The following is a 20450-nucleotide window of genomic DNA, read 5'->3' as shown; positions in this document are numbered from 1 at the left end:
CCTGTAAGGGATTGTGTCTGTTGCTTGACCAGGACTCATACCCCACTCAACCGACAACCCAATTTCTTATAGTGTGTAATAGTGACTTGTGTTTTTTATAGTGCTGCAAGGTCTCAGCCTGTGACAGAAAGCACTATGAAAAGGTAAGTCATTATTTTAAATATGTTATACTCTGTATAAGATAGGATGCCACAAAATGATGGAGTGTTTGAGGTATGAGTGCGCCTGGCCTTATTTGATCTTTCTATTTTATTAATAAGGGGACGTGTTAGAGATTCGATGGACCTTTTGACTACGCTTAGAGTGCTCCACCATGGATACAAATGTTACTCATGACCTTAACCAGAAAATAGGATAACAAGTTCAATAAATCGTTACCTGGACATTTGAGTCAGCAAACTTCACGCACCATGACCCATGTGGCCATGAATAACCACACCTTTTAGTAAAGTTATAATGTTTATTTCCCTAGATAGATTAACAATGCTAATATCACATAAATCAGCCTCAACACTAACTGGTACGCATATACAAACAACACAGGCTGACCAAAACGGAGTAAAAATCCCAATTTTGACAACACATTTATCATTAAACAATAAAAATAACTGTAAGAGAAATGGCATACTTTTGTCACAGATGAATAAAGCAATACTTTGTTAATAACAATTATTGTAACAGTGACACACTACCTAACCCTCTAATTCGAATGGCATGTTTGGACTTCATGCAAATAGAAAAAAAGACAAAACCGTAATTTGGAAAACATCTGGCTATGGTTCTACAAAAACGCGGTTGGTATATAAAAGAAAGACAAAACCTATAACAAGAACATTTGCAGTTGATATACCTCACCGGTATGGATCAGCAAGCATAGACTTCTTCGTCAAAGTTCATTGATAAGGGAAAGTGAAGTTTCTCATGCACAAAAGATTCAAATGTATCTACGGTTAGGACATAGCATTACAGCTCATGGTTCTCACAAGAAAGTTTGAGGCATCAACTAGTATAACATTGCAACATTAAATTTTGTTCAGCACTGTGTGAACAAGTAACAATGAACCAGAGTGTTTTTCTGCTGAGACACAAAAACAATAACTAACATTTATTTATGCCATGAAGCTTAACATGAGGCCTTCTTGACCAGGCCCATTATTTCACCATTACTCAATGCCTAGTAATTTTAAGCAAACATCTCATTAATATGTTAATATGATCCAGTAATACATTTTGATATACATGTGAATATTATTTCTGAACAGGTAATATATATATATATTTTTTTGTTGTGCACGTTATGGTTACCAGCTAGGAGGGCACAATTGTCCATAAAACTCAATTTCACTATTTTGGCATAATTTGCGTTAATTCTCAGATATTAATCATTGCAAATGTATCAGTATTTAATTCAGCTTTCACAATCCCTCACTGATGACTAAATGTGTCATCACAACTTAATATTAAATCAGACAAATTATTGTTAGTCTAAAATTTTGTTTCTTCATAACGTCTAACATTTTCCCATTTTCTCCAATATTCGTCAAAATATTTGCTCCTCCTCTTTTTTCCAATTGTATTCACCCCTCCTCTGTTCATTTTTCATTCTCTGTCTTTGATTAGAGTGTACTATTTATAAGTTCCCATTATGCAAATGATACAGATGACAATGATTAAGATGGGTTGTAATATTTTCCCAATGTAACATTTCCTAGGTTGCCCAACCAATTTCCCACGGCAGTGAAACCTTTGGCAACCTTTTCCCATACCCCATGTTCTTTTACAACTTTTAAGCCAGAGTTTGTGTTAGTCAGATTGTTAATAAAGCTTTTAACTCTTCTACTGTTATCAGGAATATCTGTGCAACAATGTAGTGAGTTCTGCATTCTACAGACTCTGCCCTCCTTTGCTGAAAGGATGTCTAACGCATGGCGATTCTGAAGAGTCATAGAACGTACAGCAGCCATTTCAGTGTCCATTAAGACCATGGCTCCTGAAAAACTAGTCAGCATGTTATCCACAATAGTAGATAACTTTCGAATTTTCAAGGAATTTAGAAAAAAAACCACAGAGGGAGTGATTGCTCCAAATATATCTTCAATTATGCCAGAATAAGATTCTCTCTTTGGTCTCGCAAGTTGCAATTCATTTAATTTAGGTGTCGCGTTCAGGTTATCAAGTTGTTAAATCTTTGGGAATATAACTCCCAAGTAACATGTGCCATGCCATCCTCTTGGAAGACGGTAATGGGCATTCTGTCCAGAAATATAATAAACTCTAGAAATCGCTGGGTCCTGTCAGTCAGTCATAAATTATTTTATTTGGCTTAAGCCTTAAAAGTATAAAAACAATAAAATATACAAAGTTCATTATAAAATTCTATACATAAACAGTTGATTATACAAAGTTAATTTAAAAAGAAAATTCCCTATTACATAATACATTCACATACAACATTCATAATTCATTCTGATTCTTATTAACCAACTCTACTTACATAATTCATTAAATTATTTCAACATTCAGCCAATTTCATTTCCTACCAGTTCTTTAAAAGGTGGCGTGCCAGTCAAATTATCCCACATATAATTCTGATGGGACTCAGATCCTTACAATTACATAAAAAATAAAGTGCAATTATCAATTTAAAGTGTTCTACATTATACTTCACATCTCTTTAATACATGGCAAATTTTCCATATTACCATCAACCAATATAATTTTTAATAATCTCATTGAACCATTTCAAACTCTTCATTCACCTTTAGTCCCAACATTATACCTGGCCCTATAAGTTTAGTTAAAACCCCTCTTAATCCTATTAGAAAATAGCCTAGCACACAAGTTACATTAAAAAATCTCATGTTTATTAGTAGCCTAAGCGCTTGATCCCGATTAATAATATTATATTCCTTAAAAACTGGTTTTAAAAACTTCTTGCGCACCTCTAAAACCAATAGCAGTCCAAAAGTAGGTGTTGCGTGCTAAATTTCTGTTGTAAGCCACATGTACATAAGCCCTGGGTATCCTTGAGAAATGTTTTTGCTTTAGGGTCCCTATAACCTGGGTTCAACCCAATTCGGAACTGTAACACTGAGGGGGGTCATTACAACCCTGGCGGTCAAAGACCGCCAGGGCTTTTCCAAAGGAAGCACCGCCAACAGGCTGGCGGTGCTTCCCATGGTATTACGACTGCGGCGGAAGTGCCGCGGTCGCAACGGCGGTTTACCGCCACTTCAGTCCCGGCGGCTTTAATCTGCCAGGGCAGCGCTGCCCAGGGGATTACGAGTCCCCCTACCGCCAGCCTTTTCCTGATGGTTTGAACCGCCAGGAAAAGGCTGGTGGTACGGGGAGTCGCGAGGCCCCTGGGGGCCACTGGCATGGGCAGTGCAGGGGCCCCCTGACACGGCCCGTGCAGCTTTTCACTTTCTGCTATGCAGACAGTGAAAAGCGCGACGGGTGCAACTGCACCCGTCGCACAGCCACAACACCCCTGGCTCCATTTGGAGCCGGCTCCTGTGTTGCGCACGTGATCCCCGCTGGGCCGGCAGGCGGAAACCAGGTTTCTGCCCGCCGGCCCAGCGGGGATCTCAAAAAATGACTGCGGCGGGAGTGTGGCTGCATTGGCGGCCGCCCGGCGGTCCAACCTTAGCAGGCGGCTTCAGCCGCCCGCCAAGGTTGTAATGAGGGCCTGAATCCCTTAGTTTTGGGTTAGGTAGAGCCTCTATATAGGGGAAATATTACGGGTCCCTCCATCTCCCTACCATAGCCTGAGTTGAGATTTTACACTCTAGGCACTTCAGATCTATTTCTCTTGCCCTTTCCTTCACTATTGTTCGTAAATTTTGTTTCGGAATTTGTGCACCACGCCACTGAATACCAGGTAAGCCTAAGAGAACGCAGATCTTTTCTAACCGTCCTCCCACTTGTAACGCCCAATACAATTCGCTTGTTGTTATTTCTCTTTTACACAATCTCGCAATCTCACAAATCCCCTTGTCTCTTATGCTTAACCAAAACTTCAGCGCTGCTTGCAGTCCCTGGTAAGTCCATGCCGTCATTTGGCATTCTGCTCTTATAGCTTATAACATACTTGAGGGAGGTAATGATAGCAAATGCTTTCTTCTGTCTCCCAATTTAATTTCCCAGAGAGTGTTAAAACTTCCACCCCATATTGAAACTGGGGACGTACCACGGCATTAAAAGTAGAAATAACCGGCTGGTGAGAAGGGCCCCCATATTTGCTACTTAATTGTTTCAATCTCTAGACCAATGATAAAGCTTTATTTTTTAGGGCTTCGATATGATCTTTCCATCTCAAATCTGAGTCAAACCACATGCCTAGATATTTATATCAATTATAGACATTATTTTAGTTTTATCCAAATTTACTACCATTTTTTTCCTTTGGCAATAGGAATGGAACACTTCTAGTTTCCTTTGTAGGCCTAACTCCGTCATATCCATTATCACTAAATCGTCAGCATATAATAAGCAAGAAACATGGACGCCATCCATTTTTGGGCTTAGGCCTTTAACCTCCTGTAGCAACCCAGGCAAGTATGACAGAAATAATGTAAATAATATTGGCGCCAACACACAACCTTGGTGCAAACCATTCTTTATGGGGATCTTTTTTGACAGTGAACCACTCGTGTTTAAAATGACTTGGGCCCAATTTTGTGAATGCAGACCCTGAAGGAGAAATAATAAATCCAAATCGATCCCTAATTGTCTTAGCATGTCCCATAACAATTTCCTATCCACCAAATAAAAAGCAGCACAAAAATCCACAAAACAGTAGAACAGGCTTCCTCGCATTTCCATTGATTTTTTTGCTAAAGACCGCAAACTAAAGCAGTGGTCAATTATTGAGTGCCCTTCCTTAAATCCGCCTTGTTCTACTGGTATCAAATCATTTTCCTCTGCCCATTCTTTAATTAACCCCAGCAATATATTTGTGAATACCTTTTCACCTATGTCTTATAGGCTTATCAGTCAATAGTTTTTGGTTGTATTGGGTCGTCCTTTTTATGGATCGGTCTTATCATGGCGCACTTCCAATTCTCTGGAAAACGTCCGTAATCACGAATTTTACAAAACGTATCATGAAAAAATGTAGTCCACTAATCAATGTTATGTTTAATTATTATAGCTGGGAGATTATCTGGGCCGGCCGCTTTAGTTAGTTTAAGTGCTACAATAGTTTCTGTTATTTTTTGTGGGGCAAAAGCTAATCTCATGTTCTCACCAGTCTTCCTGGTGACACCATATCCTTCCTTGGCGTCAATACCATTGTATACAGTAGACAAATATTTATACCAGTCCCCTTCTCCAACCAAACACCAAATGGTTTCTGATATTTTCCCCTCCTTTACAAACTGTCAGAAGCCCCTGATTTTCCGTGTTCTTATCACTTCAATCATTGTGTCCCAATTTTTGCTAATGTATTCCAGTTTCCTCTGTCTTGTGATTGTTTTATAACTCTGTTTTGCCTGACAGAGCTGTGTTTCTGTGTCAATAGAGCATGGGTACTCGCAAACATTTTCCCAGGGGCCACAAAGTTTGGTCTGTTGTGTGACCGAGGGCCACATTGATGCTAGCAGAGTGGCGATCAAAGGGAGGAGGGGGCTCTGGATGGTGAGAGGTTATGGTGGGTGTAGGGGACAGGAAAGCATATAGATCTAGTAGCTGAATCGCACAATGTGAATCCAGAAAACCTGGCATTAATCCCAGCTTCCCCTCTTTACCTACTTGTGTGATCATAGGCAGTTGTTTTATTTCACGTTCCCTTCTTTTTGTTCATTATTGTATGCAAGAGGACCTCACAATGCATGGCTTCAGGATGTGCACTGAGCAAACCTTTCTCCTGTGTTTAATTTAATAAATGATGAAGTTGTTCATGTATCATAGGAAATCAGGCCAATCAAAGAGTGCAGATAACAACTGACTTGCCTCTTATTTCACTATTGACATTGTTATGAAGGTGGGGGATGAATTAATGTTTCTGAATTTATGTTTGAAATCTATCATTATAAAAAAAAAAAATACTTCTCCATGCACTGATATTATCTGATGTACTATGATGAAATGGTTCTGCGTGTTAATGTAATTCACTTTTTGAATTTTTAAGAACCCTTATCATAGTTGTAGACATTTGCTGCAAGATTTCTTAAAGAATGAAAATGTTCCTGCATTTAAGCAGTGCAGGGCAACTTCCTTACCTAATCTTCAAATAATGTTTAAATAAAGGATTGCCTGTTAATTTAACATCCTCTTAACATTAGTGCTCATTCGAGTAAACAGCAACCTGGCCCAACTGGTGTCCTGGGGGCCGCATGTAAAGGTCAAAAGGGCCGCATGCGGCCCCCGGGTCGTACTTTGAGTAACACTGCAATAGAGGGTCTTTTCCTATATTCCCTTTCCAATCTTCGCATCTTTTGCTTTTTGCACCTACATTCCCGATTAAACCATACTTTACTATTATTAATCTTATATGGTTCTACCTTCATCTTTCCCACTTACGGTATTTTTAATTTAGTTTTTAGGCAGTCCACCACTAACGCAATACCCCTATTATAACCTTTAAACATATCTCTTGGATCTTCTTCCATTGTAAGGTTTGGATAATTTACTATCAATTCATTGAGTGCTTCTAAACTACTTTCTGTAAGATGGGTCATTATTCTACGCGGGTACTCAACTAGCGCTATCAATGCCTTTTCTCTTTGATTTTTATCGGCTGACCATATTGTTAATCGGAGTGGCCAGTGATCACTGCCCTCTATATGCTCGACTTCAAAGTCATGCACTTCTCCAAAGGACCAAGTATTTACAAAAACATAATCAATGGGGCATATCTGGTTACCTATTCTAAAAGTCTGTTTTGCCTGGCGATCCTTCCTCATACGTCCATTTAGACAGAACATACCTAGGGGTCCTAAGGTTCTTACTAAGGACAAATCACGCGCAGAACATTCTACCTTTGGGAAGATGCTATTTGGGATTTGTACAATTTGCCAATACTATTGGGATCAAGTTTGTGATTACAATCTCCCAACATTAGAATCAAGTATCCTGATTTACCAATACTTAATAATTCCAGATCTTCCTCAAACAGACTCCGTTGAATGTCATAATCATACATAATCCCCAGTTGTATATATACATTAATTATTATTAACCGTTTAGCACCTCCAATTGTATTGTAGAGATCTACCTGGCCTGCCAATAGCCAACGACATTTAGTTTTTATTTCTATAAACTTATTCGCTATTCTTGTTGAACCTAAGGTTATTAGGCCCCCTGATGGGCGACCTAACACTTGCCGTGTTGCTCCTATGAAAAGTCTCATAAAACCATCTACTGGTTCAGGTTCGTTGCACAACCACGTTTCCTGGAAACACATTATATCACACTTTTCAAACTCTCCTTTAAATAAGTCTTGTTTTAAATGTTTTTTTTAACCTCCCAAATTCCAGGAAAAATCAGATGGCTGTGCGACGGGCTTAACTCCTAGTCCACATCACTCTATTCGCCCCTCCTATATTTATCATGGGGGTTTACAAGGGGCTCAAAACGATTCCTCCACTGTGGATTGTTATTTTCAGTAACTACAGTTCCACTTAGACTGCCATTATTTCCATCCACGCACCTTCTTCGATTGTTATTATATACCAAATTACACTGCACTTGATAAGGGTACAAACCTGCATGACACGTAAGGACACTCCCATCTTGAGTCTCACCCTCTAACTCACTTTGCTGTACTAATCTTATACCCTCCTGTCCTAGCTCCGCCTCTGCTTGCAGTACCAGATGCCTAATGCATTCAGAGTAGAAGAGTGCTTTAGTCACCTCTTCACCCTCCGACTTTAATATAAATCCTATTTGCTTTATATCTTCAGACTCAATTTCACATAGACTTGGACACCGGGCCATAACTTCTAGAAGGCAGGTACGATTCAAAGGTTTTAACTTTCTATGCTGTTTCCTCCCAATCTCTCTTCCCCAGGGTTCCAGATAAATCCACCTGCATTTACTTCCACTAGGGCTCTCCCACTCCCTCTTTTTCCCAGGTCCTTTAGGAGAAAACGAAGTCCTGCTCTTTGCTGGGCAAGATGGGTTGGCTGATTCCCTACTTCTTACTAATCTCTTAATATTATTCTCTCCCTCTAAACCACTACTTTCCTCACTTTCTTCTATTTCTTCCATTACTTCCATCTCCACTGCCGTTCTATGGGTAACTTTCTTTCTTTTTCCTCACCGGCTAATTTCTCGGTAGGGTACGCTAGGTACTTTTTGTGGCATGGCCCCTTGCTCTAGGTCTACTACTTCCCACCCTTGGCCTCGGTCTGTCCTTGGGGTGTTGGCCTGAGCTACCTGGACTATCTTTCCCTTTCTCCCTTCTGATGTTTTTCTTCCAGCATTTCTTTGCTTACTTTGCTTCCTACATTGGAGTTTATAATGACAACTGTTGAACCCATACCCTTTTCTCCCCCTTCTACGATTCCTCTTTATCACCAACACTGGTTGTTTGGAAACATATACTGACGGTTGATCTAATGTTTGTATTTTGTCTGTTTCCCCTCCTTTTTTATTATGTTCCGGGGTATCATGGGTATCATGGGTATCTGTTTCTCGATTCCTTTTTTCCAACACAGGTCATACTAATGTTGGCATACTGCTATTAACACATTTTAACTCCGCTGTTATCTCTTGTAATTGATTTTTGTGTACTTTCAGACTATTATTTGCAGTCCGTACTTCTAAAATTGCCTGCAAAGTCTCTTGCATTAGGCAATTACATCTAGTAATGACTCAGCTGGTACAGCAGTAGTATCCAAAACAGATGCAGATTGTTTACCCAAAATAGGTGACGACAACAATGTATCCAGCTTTTTTCTACCTTCAGCAACACTTCCCTCCAAACCCCCCACAAAGACCTCCCCCCTTTCCAAAGCCAACGGTATCATCTCTTCAGAATTTATACTATCCCTTAGTTGGGATGACATGCAGGGGGATGAAGATTGCTTGGGCTCCAACAAACCCTTAGGCCGCAACCTCCTCTGACCTCCTCTCCAGTAGCAAGTCCTCTGCTTGTAATGAGTCTGAGATCGGGAACTCATTCCTCCTAAATCGTTCGTTTTCACTCTGATTGGCATCAAACATATTACTCCCCTCTGATAGCTGTGATGTGTGATTTTTTTTAAAGTATCTACCCACAAATTCTCTAATTGATACTCCGAGAGGTGTTCCTGAGGATCTCTCATAGTTATCCCTAACAGCTCTATCAGCTCTATCATCTCTCGAAATGTCCTCCTATCCAGACGACTGAAGTACTTTTTCCCCGCCTCCTTCTTCTTGCTTTCCAAACGATTACCCTAGAGACGGGCAATCCTCCATAGACTCCTTTACCTTGTGCTGTGATTTTTATCCCTTTTTTACGCCACCATGTGGTCTTGCCTTACTCCCCGGCATGTTAGGTACTATAGATACTATGGGGGTCATTCTGACCCCGGCGGTAAAAACCGCCGGGGCCGGGGTCGGCGGTAGCACTGCCAACAGGCTGTCGGTGCTCCGCCGGGCATTCTGACCGCGGCGGTACAGCCGTGGCCAGAAGCGGAAAGCCGGCGGTGTACCGCCGACTTTCCGCTGCCCATGGGAATCCGCCATGGCGGCGCAGCTTGCTGCGCCGCCATGGGGATTCCGACCCCCTCACCGCCATCCTGTTCCTGGCGGTTCCGCCCGCCAGGAACAGGATGGCGGTGAGGGGTGTCGTGGGGCCCCTGGGGGCCCCTGCAGTGCCCATGCCAGTGGCATGGGCACTGCAGGGGCCCCCGTAAGAGGGCCCCACTTTGTATTTCAGTGTCTGCTTTGCAGACACTGAAATACACGACGGGTGCCACTGCACCCGTCGCACATCCTCCACTCCGCCGGCTCCATTCGGAGCCGGCATCCTCATGGAGGGGTGTTTCCCACTGGGCTGGCGGGCGGCCTTTCGGCGGTCGCCCGCCAGCCCAGTGGGAAACCCAGAATGACCGCCGCGGTCTTTTGACCGCGGTACGGTCTTCTGGCGGTTCCCTCCAGGCGGGCGGCTCCCGCCACCCGCCGGGGTCAGAATGACCCCCTATATGTGCTATATGTGCTATAATCAAGATATTATATATATAAAAATCCTGCCGGGCTGTTTGTTACTTATTTGTTACTTTGTTGAACTTTTCAGAAGTCCATGATGGGATGTTATTTTGACTCTTCTTCTAATACTTGGTTATCCTTGGTAGAGACGTTACACACTCCACATCAAAAGCCAACTAAAAAGGATTTCCAAGATCTATGTTCTTAGTTCTTAAGTTCTTAGATATCACAAAGTAAACACATGGAAAAGAGGGGGGGCCAAACCCCTCTGGGGGACAAACAGCACTGGTCTAGTACCAGCCGCCTCCGCCCCACCAACAGGGGGAGCTGCAGCACTAGCTTCCCCCATCTAGCTCTATTCAAGGCCTCCCTCCTCTCTAACTCTTAAGTGTTATAGGTCCTTTAGGTTCATAAGATTTGCAGGTCTAATATAACCTGTACACCTCAGAGAACTACTGGACAGACTTATTCCAGCCAGGTTAGAGTGCTTAATTACACCCCCTGTATTTCAGGGCTTGTCCTTGTGGGAGGTACTAACTCCTCCAGTACTAGTAGATTTGGTAGGTTTTTTTTGTGTTTTTTTTCCTCAGCATTTGCTGCTTTAATACGACTTTAACCGGAGTCTTACCACATCTTCACCCTCCCAGGGCGCAGGGGCACAAAGCAAGGTACGAGGCAAAGGTCGATCTCTCTGTGGGAGCCTCAGGGGACCTCAGGAGCCAGGCCATGCACAAACTCCACCTCGCGATACCGCCCGCTGCTACTCGACAGCATCAAACAGCCGGCACTCAATGAATGCACCAGCTCCAGCTCCTACCATGGCGCCGCGGGTGTCACCGTTCACCGGTACGGCACCCTAGCTCACAGGTGCTGTGCGGTGCTGCGGCCAGCCAGATGGCTTCTCCCCGACCACTCAGCTCCTGCCAGGTCGCTTCTCTCAGGCCCTCCGATGGGTCGATGGGCCGAAGGAGGAACACGCGTGCACGCCGCAACTCCCGAAACTCCTCCTCCAACGTTTCTGGGTCCTGTCCATTTAGCATAAAAGTCCATTTATTCAGAAAAAAAAACACATCTGCATTCACTTGTTCCCACAAATAAAGGGGCAGCTCTGGATTGTGGTTTATATATACACAAAGCTTTCCTATGTGAGGCGCATCTAAAGCTAATTTTCCTTGTGTTTTAGTTTCACTAAATGCGTGGTCATTCCTAAATGTTCTATTTTCTCTTTTAATGCCTTTCTTCTGTCATCAGTTTGGTCTAAGAAACTCTTCTCTACTTGTGAAAGCAAGCATGTTAAGTTATTCCTGTGCACGTAAGCAGTACGAAAGGTTAGTGTGGGTTCAAAGAAGCCTCTCACTAATTCTATATTCTTTTCTCTAGCTAGGCTACTCAAATATTAGATAATAGGAACAAAAGAAAACACTACATTGTGATTTGAATAGAAATACTGCATGTATTCTTGGTTATAAAGCCTTGTTAATAAAAAAACTGCAACGAATCCCATGAATTAGTAGCAAACTATGGTAAGTTATTCCTTCTTCCACTGATGAAGGAATTTGCGTGCAAACATAACATTCTCTCACATTCATTGTCTTTACGTATTTATGAAGCAAGCAATGGAAAACATTAGAGGAAAGAGCGCCTTGTGAATTATCTACATGTAAATATTTCTCATCCTGTTCAAACTTGTCTAATTCTCTAAGGGTAGGGACACATTTTAAAGAAGAGGTGTGATTAGTTTCAGCTTTATTGAGAAAGCTCATACTCACAATCAATAGCAAAAATACTGTCATGTATACTTTTGCTTAGCCAATACCTATATATTTACAACACCTATTGTTTCTAACCTGCTTGTTGTGATTATTCATGGTCTGTAAAGAATCAGAAAATAGAAGGAGAAAATAAAACTATGCAGCAAGACCAAAAAACTCTTTAATTTTCTTTGCAGTTATTTACAGCTTTTAGTCTCTTTTCCAGAACTTTTGTCAAAATCAGTAATTGGTGTCAAAAATCGGTTTAGAAGCTTGTCAAATCGGCTTTTCTAAAAGTCTTATGAGGTTATTGAATGTCTTTCTCGGTTTTCATTTTCGCAAACTCAAGCTCAAAGTTTTGTTCATAAAACACCTTCAAGTGCCAAAGTATTGACCTGGTATCTAACGATCAAAACAAAATTACAAAAATTTGTGTTGCCAATCACTAGTTGTTGCATATGCCCATTCAGGTCCTGAATATCTTTGATTTGCAACTCGTTTTCTTTTCAGACTTCGATCTCCACTTAATTCTCCATCACTCAAATCTCTTGTTGTGGTGTCTACTTCTTCGATTGATGACAATGTGACTGAGTCTTTTCCCTTAATTTGTGATTTTGGCCACTTGTCTTCTTTCAGTGTTAACTTTGCTAGTGCTCTTTTCAATGCTGGATGTATAGCTTCTCCTCGTTTTGCAGGATTTTGACTTTATGTACCTGCAACTAGCTCTGGAAGAGTCAGATCCGTTTGACTTTGATCTAACTCAACCCCTTCCACCGGGTCGGTGGGCTGCTCTGTCTGTGTTTTGAGATTGTCTGCTTCTGGGAGAGCCCTCCTCTGACCAGTCTTTCCTGCTGCCTTTGTTGAGACTGGTTCAATGTCGATTTCCTGTAATTCCTCCATCTCGTCTCTTACAGAGGTATCTGGATTTTCCTCTGTCTGTACAGATTCTGTTTCTGACTCTCCAGTGCTTCTGGAGTTTGTCTGGATGGATCGGTAATCTCAACAACTCTTCTTCATTGTCCAAAGGACAGGGTACTTTTCGATTGTGACTGGCATGTACCCAGTTTGGAACTCCTGCACACTTTACAGCAGTAGTAGGGACTAGCACTACTTGATGGGGTCCCTTCCACCTGGGATCCAGAGAAGTCTTCCTCACGTGTTTTCGTAATACAACCCAGTCGCCAGCTCTCAGGTTGTGACTCTGATCTCGGGATGGCTGCACAGTTGTGGCCTCCACCTGATGAGAAAAAGAGCGAACCACATCAGCCAGACCCTTGCAGTAATCCAACACCATATCATCTGTTATGCTCACAAGAGCATTTGCGGGAACCACTGGCAAACTCATTGCTCTGCCCATGAGGATCTTGTGCGGAGACAGTCCAGTTTTCCTGTCTGGTGTGTTTCTCATACTGATTGGAACTAACGGCAGTGCATCTGGCCATTTCATGTTTTTGGATGCGCACATTTTTGCAAGTCGTGACTTCAGTGTATCATTCATTTGCTCTACGAGTACTGATGCTTCAGGGCGATAGCTACAGTGCAACTTCTGCTCAATGTTTAAGGCTGAGCATCGCAATTTAACTACTTCATTATTAAAGTGACTTCCTCTATCTTATTCTAAAGAGGCCGGAAAACCAAAAGGTGGTATCAGCTACCTAAGCAATAATTTTGCTACGGTAAGGCTTTCATTCCTATGTGTGGGATACGCTTCAATCTAGTGACTAAAATTTCAAACAATCACCAACACATATCTCAATCCTCCACACCCAGGCATTTCAATGAAATCCATTTGCATTCTGCTAAACGGACCTCCAGCTCTTCCAAAGTGGCTCATGTTAATGACTGTTCTTTTTCCCACATTCATCAGATGACACAACGGTCGCAAACTGCCTTGGCAACCTGTCTACATTTTGGGTTCAACAATGATAGTTTAAAGGTTTGCATCTTCGCATATCTCCCAACATGTGATTGACTATGATAATATCTAGCCATTTGTGTCAGCAAACAATTAGGAAGTACTACTTGTCCCTCCCTGGACAACCAAACATCATCTTCTCTTTGTACACATTTCAATTTCACCCATGTTTTTCTTTCCTCTTTGTCAGTGTTTTCTTGCAGGCTCTTTAATTCTTCCCAGGTATCAACAACAGTCAATGCATAACTTGTGCCAACATCTTCTTCTGGCAACAGTTCCCATTTGTCCTTGAAGGATATACAATTCAATGCACAAAACCTTGCAACTTGATCTGCATATCCATTTCCCATTGAAACAAAATCTTGTGATCGCCTGTGGACACTGCATTTCACCACAGCAATCTTTTCTGAAATTTGTAAAGCTTGTAACAAATCATGGATTCTGTCATAATTTCTAACTCGCCAACCAGAAGAGGTCAAGAAACCTCTCTGTGGCCACTGCTGGCCAAAGTCATTCCCTATTCCAAATCCATACTGGGTGTCTGTATAACTGATAACTTTAAGCTGTGCAGAAACATGGCACGTTCTAGTAAGAGCCCCCAATTTGGCTAATTGTACAGAAAATTCTCCCAGAAGCAGGAAGCTTCAGGTATACCAGAAGTTGTGCACACAGCATATCCTGCTTTTAATGTTCCCATGTTATCTCTTAAACAGGGACCATCAACAACAATAATTTGGTCATTTTCTTCTAATTGGGTATCTTGAATGTCAGGTCTGGGTGTTGTGCACAATTCAGTAACTTCCAGACAGTCATGTTCGACATCTTTCAATTTGTTAATTTCAATATTTTCTTTTTGTAGCAAAGTTGCTGGGTTAAGCACTGTACACCTTTTCAGAATAACATTTAGGGATCCCAAAATTAAGGTTTCGTATCTGGTCAATCTAGCATTTGTAAGATCCTGGGTTTTCATTCGGGTGAGCAAAACTTTAGTGGAGTGAAGGACCAAAACAGTTAAGGGATGTCCTATCTCAATGCTCTCACTCTGAGTGAGGCTCAATCCAACCACTGCCACAGTTCACAAACAGCCAGGCAAAGCTGCTGCAACTGGGTCCAAAGTAGCAGAAAAATATGCTATGGGGCGGTTTACACCACCCTGTACCTGTGTCAAAACGGAAAGAGAACATGCATCACGCTTATGGCAAAGCAACATGAATGGTTTTGTGTTGTCAGGCATTCCCAAAACTGGAGCTTTGCACAGACTTTCTATCATCTCAGTAAAGGCTTTCATACAAGATTGGTCTAACTCTAGATGGTCAGTAACCTCTTTGTGAGTCAGCTTTTGCAGTGGTTTGGAAATGATTGAGAAATTGGGAATCCATTGGCGGCAATAACTCACCATTCCCAGAAACATTCTAACATCTCTTCGTGTGGCTGGTGGATCTGTAGTATGGCAGTGACTCTCTCTCCTTGGAAATCTTTTTTGCGCCATTTTCAATCTGATGTCCCAAATATTTCACTTCTTTTTGGCAGTACTGCAATTTGGCAGAGGACACTTTATGCCCATTCTTTCCTAAATGATTTAGTAAGGCAATAGTATCTTGCCTGCATGCTTCCTTCATTTTTTAAGCGACCAGCAAATCATCGATGTACTGAGCCAAAGTCGACTGGAAAGGCATTTCCAATGTTTCCAGGTTCTTCTTTAGTATTTGACTAAAAACGGACGGGGATTCTGAAAAACCTTGTGGGATTCTACACCAACAATATACTCAATCTAGGAATTTAAAACAAAAAAGAAAATGGCTATCCTCATGAAAAGGTACAGAAAAGAATGCCGGAGATAGGTCCACTACGGTGAACCATTCAGAGTCACATGGGATCTGAAATAATATTACTGCTGGATTTGAACCACTGGACAACATTTAATCACAATATCATTGACTTTCCTCAAACCTTGAACTATCCAAACTTTTCTGCAGGGTTTTCATAAACCCATGATAGGTGAGTTACATGGGCTGCTTAGTGCTTCTTTTAGGACAAATTGTCTCATGAATTCTGTAATTATAGGTATAATCCCTTCAATAGTGTTGTGTATAATATGGTATTGGGGAATCAGAGGAAAAACTGCATTTGGCTTGAGTGTGACTTTCTACTGGCTCAACTCCTTTGATTAGACCGATGTATGTTCCTGAGAAATCTCACACTTTCATCTTAACTGTTCGCTGTAGGTCGGAGGGAAGGCCTCCATCCTATAAGGACAGGAAAGAACCTGATCAATGGGTACTCTTCACTTACTGAGTAACAGTCGGTTTCCCCAGATTTATCGTCTTCATCATCACTATTTGCTTGAATCGCAATCCAATCATTTGAACAGGTAATTGATCATCTCGTTTTGCATAGCAAATCCCTTCCTAGTAAGGAAACCGGACTCGATTCACAAACTACAAATTTGTGCAAGCCTTTGAAATTTCCAATTTTAATTGAAACTGGTTCTGTAATCGGGTTTGTCAAATACTGATTTGCAACTACCATGATTTGCACTGTTTTCCCTGAAAGGGGTATGTTAGGGACTTCTGCAGTTCTTACAGTGGAACATATAGCTCCTGTATCGTCTAAGAATGAGATTTTGTGACCCATTACCTTTCCCTTCACATATGGACCCTTTTGGTCTACTTCTAATAAATCTGCTAACATGCATTCTTTTTCATCTGAACTCTCACTCATCAACTCATCATTCGATTCATCCTCACTGTGAAAAGGGTATTGGTGTATTGCGTTATTACTGGTGTCAAACCGTTGACCTGTACCCCACTGAGGAAGCATTGTCTGCTGCTGTTCCATTGGAGCTTGAGGTATCTAAATTTGTTGCTTAGGTAACATCTGAACTTGGGACTGCATTTGCTGTGTCTGTGGCATCTGAAAACGTGGCATTTGCATTTGTTGCATGGGCTGAGGACCCTGCACTTGATTTGCATTATTCTGGAAATTAAAATTTTGCCCTCTCATTCTTGTTCCTCTCATGTTTACAAAAGGACTGTTTTCATTTGTCTGTGTGACAACGCCTTCCTGTCCTAGCTTCAGACACTCCCGTTTCCAATGTCCTGTTTCCAATGTCCGAGGTCACCGCAAGCGTGACAAGGTAACATCCTTTTCATTGCCTTCATATCATTGTGAGGGACTACAGTGCTCAAATCGACGATACGGTTCACATTTCCATTTCTACCACGACCTCTACCTTTCGCCTGATTCTGAAACATGTTTCCCCGCTGCTGCTGCGGAAAAATTCCCTGTAATCCTGATTGTGCCGCTTTTATCTGCATCAACATTGCCTTTTCTTTCAACTTTCTTTGCTTCAATTCAGTCTTGTCACTACAGTATTTTGCATATTGCAATACTTCATCAATCGGCTTTACTTGCCAGCAAATCAAATAACTTAATCATCTGGCTAATTTCAGGTCTCAGTCATTCAACAAATCTGAACACAAAATGAATCATGTCTTTTGGCTCAATTGTTTCTCTACCACTGTAATGCTTGAATGTCTGCAACAATCTCTCATAGTATGCATGTATTGATTCTTTCACTTCTTCAGTTATCCTATCTATTCTCTGCTAATCAATATTTTGGGAGAAAGTCCTGTTTTAAAAAATGCAATCACTTTGTAATAGTACTTCATTACATCAGGAGATGGTGCACCTGTTGATGGGCCTCGTGGAGGCTCTCTTGCTGGCCAATCTATACTACTCTTGCACTCAACCCACAAATCAGCTGGAACCACTATTTCCAACAGGGTATTCAAACCTCCCACAGGAATTTTGCAAGCTTAACAAACCTGTCGTTTTGATGGTATCATTCCGCTGGCTTCTCTCCCAATCTCAGGTAGTCATTTATAAATGACAGAATGTCACTTCTGCTCCAAGGGACATGAACAAAATTTCCTCCAAGAATTTCTCTCATTGGTAATATTTTTACTGGATTGTCAGTCTGCTGTACACTGGCAATTAAATTTGCAGACTCCTTTTTTCTTGTCTCTTTTCTTTACCCATCTGCCTTCCCATTTATCTAATGCCCCCCCATGTCTGAATGCTCTGGATTAAATCTCTAATGTGAATTTTCATTCCCGGTATTCTCATGTTTTCAATATCCTTTGAGTCAAATTCGAACCTGTAACTTCTTCTCAAATGCTTCGTTTTCTCAATCTCTATGTCATATTTTGCTGTCAGGTCTGCTTATGTCTGGTGTATCAGTCCTGCTTTGTTAGTATCTAATTTGCACAAGAAGTGCAATTCATCTTCACTATGTGAGTCAATTCTGTTTAATTCCATTGTGCCCTCAATTCATTCCTCTACTTATAATTTAAGCCTGGCAAAATTTAACGGACTTCCTGCATTAGAATCTCCTGGTGTGTTATTCAGCTTTTCCAGCCATTCGGTTAATTGCTGGGCTGTCAAACCTTGCAGTGAGATATTGTTATTACTTACACCGGATACTTGTTGTAAAGTTAAACATGGAGTCTGGAGTCATCAAGAATGGGTTAGGACCTAGGTCTGATCTCCCCAAATGATTTTGTGGCGTCCTGGGATAATTCAAGTCAATTAGTAGACCTGTCAATCAAATATTTGATTCATCAGAGACATGATTTCTGTATTTACATTGAATGTCTCCATTTCTGCACTCGATTTCAGAATTTTCTGTTCATTGCTCTTATTGTTTCCCTGCGCAAACAATGGTATAACATGACCAATAGTAACAGGTACTGACACAGAGTATGGACTCGGTTGGAAGCTTTGATTTCTAGAGTAAATTACTCCTGTATTCTGACTTGTCAATGCCAACATATGTGTCTGTGACATTGTTATAGGGGTGTGTCTTGGGATTGTCTGGGCTTGCATTGGGGGATATCAAATTAGGTGTAGATTCTATCTGAATCAATGTCAGCTTCTGATAAAACTGTTTCATTTTGAAAACCTGTCCTGTCGGCACTATTAAACTTGGTGTGGAATTTACAATAGGGACATCTGGATAAATCCTAGGTATATCAACCTGCGGCGTACGAGCCTGAATTGTGGAAGTGGTAGGGACAGTATGGCTGACCTTTACTTGGCTTCGTGTCACTTCAGTGTGTACTGAAGCAGTAGGATCGGCACTAGTACTTGAACCTGTCTCGTGCTGCATATGGTGGGGGACAACTTCTCAATAATTGCAAGATGAACTCATCATCATCTGAGTCTTCATCATAGGTTAAAGATTTTATAGACTCTTTTGATTTCTGTTCCTTTTCCTCAGAAGGATATGAACCCTTATTTTTGGCATTCTGTTTGACCTTGCTCTCGTGTGTAATTTCAGGAAACATCTTAATTCCCTGTAAAGTCTCAGTTCTCCAAAATTTCTGCTCTCTATACCATCTCGCCTCAGCTAAAGTTATCTGAGCTTTTCTCATTCTCTGTCAAATTTCTGTTGCTGTTGCTATTTGGCCACTAACTCCCAAATAGCTAATGCTTCCAATTGGGCAGGTCTCAGAGGAGGTTCTGAATCATACAGTACTCTCCTCAAATTCTCTAAAATTCTCAAATTAAATGTTCCATGGGCAGGAAACGCTAAGCTCCCTTCCCTTTCTGTATCTTTGCACCATTGTTTCAACCAAAGTCATAGCACAGCACCTTATTCTTCAAATACGATATATGAAGGTGTGCCTTCTGTTGGTGTAATTTTTCCTATTCTAACTAGAATGAACGCATCTTCCCTTAGGGCACTCTTTAACCCCTTCGCTGCCAGGCCTTTTCCTCCTCCTGTGCCAGGCCTTTTTTGCCTATTTGGAATAGTTCTCGCTTAGGCCCTCATAACTTTTTGTCCACATTAGCTACCCATGCCAAATTTGCGTCCTTTTTTACCAACATCGTACTTTGTGGGTTCCCCTGAAGGAGACCAAGAAATTAGCCAAAATACAGTGAAAATTTCGTTCTTTTAAAAAAAAAATTGGAAAAAAAGGGCTGCAGAAGAAGGCTTGTGTTTTTTTTCCCCTGAAATTGGCATCAACAAAGGGTTTGCAGTGCTAAAATCACCAGCTACCCAGCTTTCAGGAACAGGCAGACTTGAATCAGAGAACCCAATTTTTCAACACAATTTTGGCATTTTACTGGGACATGTCCCATTTTTACGATTTTTTGTGCTTTCAGCCTCCTTCAAGTCAGTGACAGAAATGGGTGTGAAACCAATGCTGGATCCCAGAAACCTAAACATTTCTGAAAAGTAGACAAAATTCTGAATTCAGCAATGGGTAACTTGCGTAGATCCTACAAGGGTTTCCTACAGACAATAACAACTGAAATAAAAAAATATTGAAATTGAGGTGAGAAAAACAGCCATTATCCTATACGTTTTACTCTGTAACTTTTTCCTGTGATGTCAGATTTTTGAAAGCAATATACCGTTACATCTGCTGGACTCTTCTGGTTTCAGGGATATATAGGGCTTGTAGGTTCATCAAGAATCCTAGGTACCCAGAGCCAATAAATGAGCTGCACCTTGCAGTGGGTTTTTATTCTATACCGGGTATACAGCAATTCATTTGCTGAAATATAAAGACTCAAAAATAGGTATCAAGAAAACCTTTGTATTTCCAAAATGGGCACAAGATAAGGTGTTGAGGAGCAGT

The sequence above is a fragment of the Pleurodeles waltl genome, chromosome 6, assembly GCF_031143425.1.
Source record: "Pleurodeles waltl isolate 20211129_DDA chromosome 6, aPleWal1.hap1.20221129, whole genome shotgun sequence".
NCBI classification, from domain to species: domain Eukaryota; kingdom Metazoa; phylum Chordata; class Amphibia; order Caudata; family Salamandridae; genus Pleurodeles; species Pleurodeles waltl.
The sequence above is the reverse complement of the archived record's forward strand: the minus strand, read 5'-3'. Positions refer to the sequence as shown.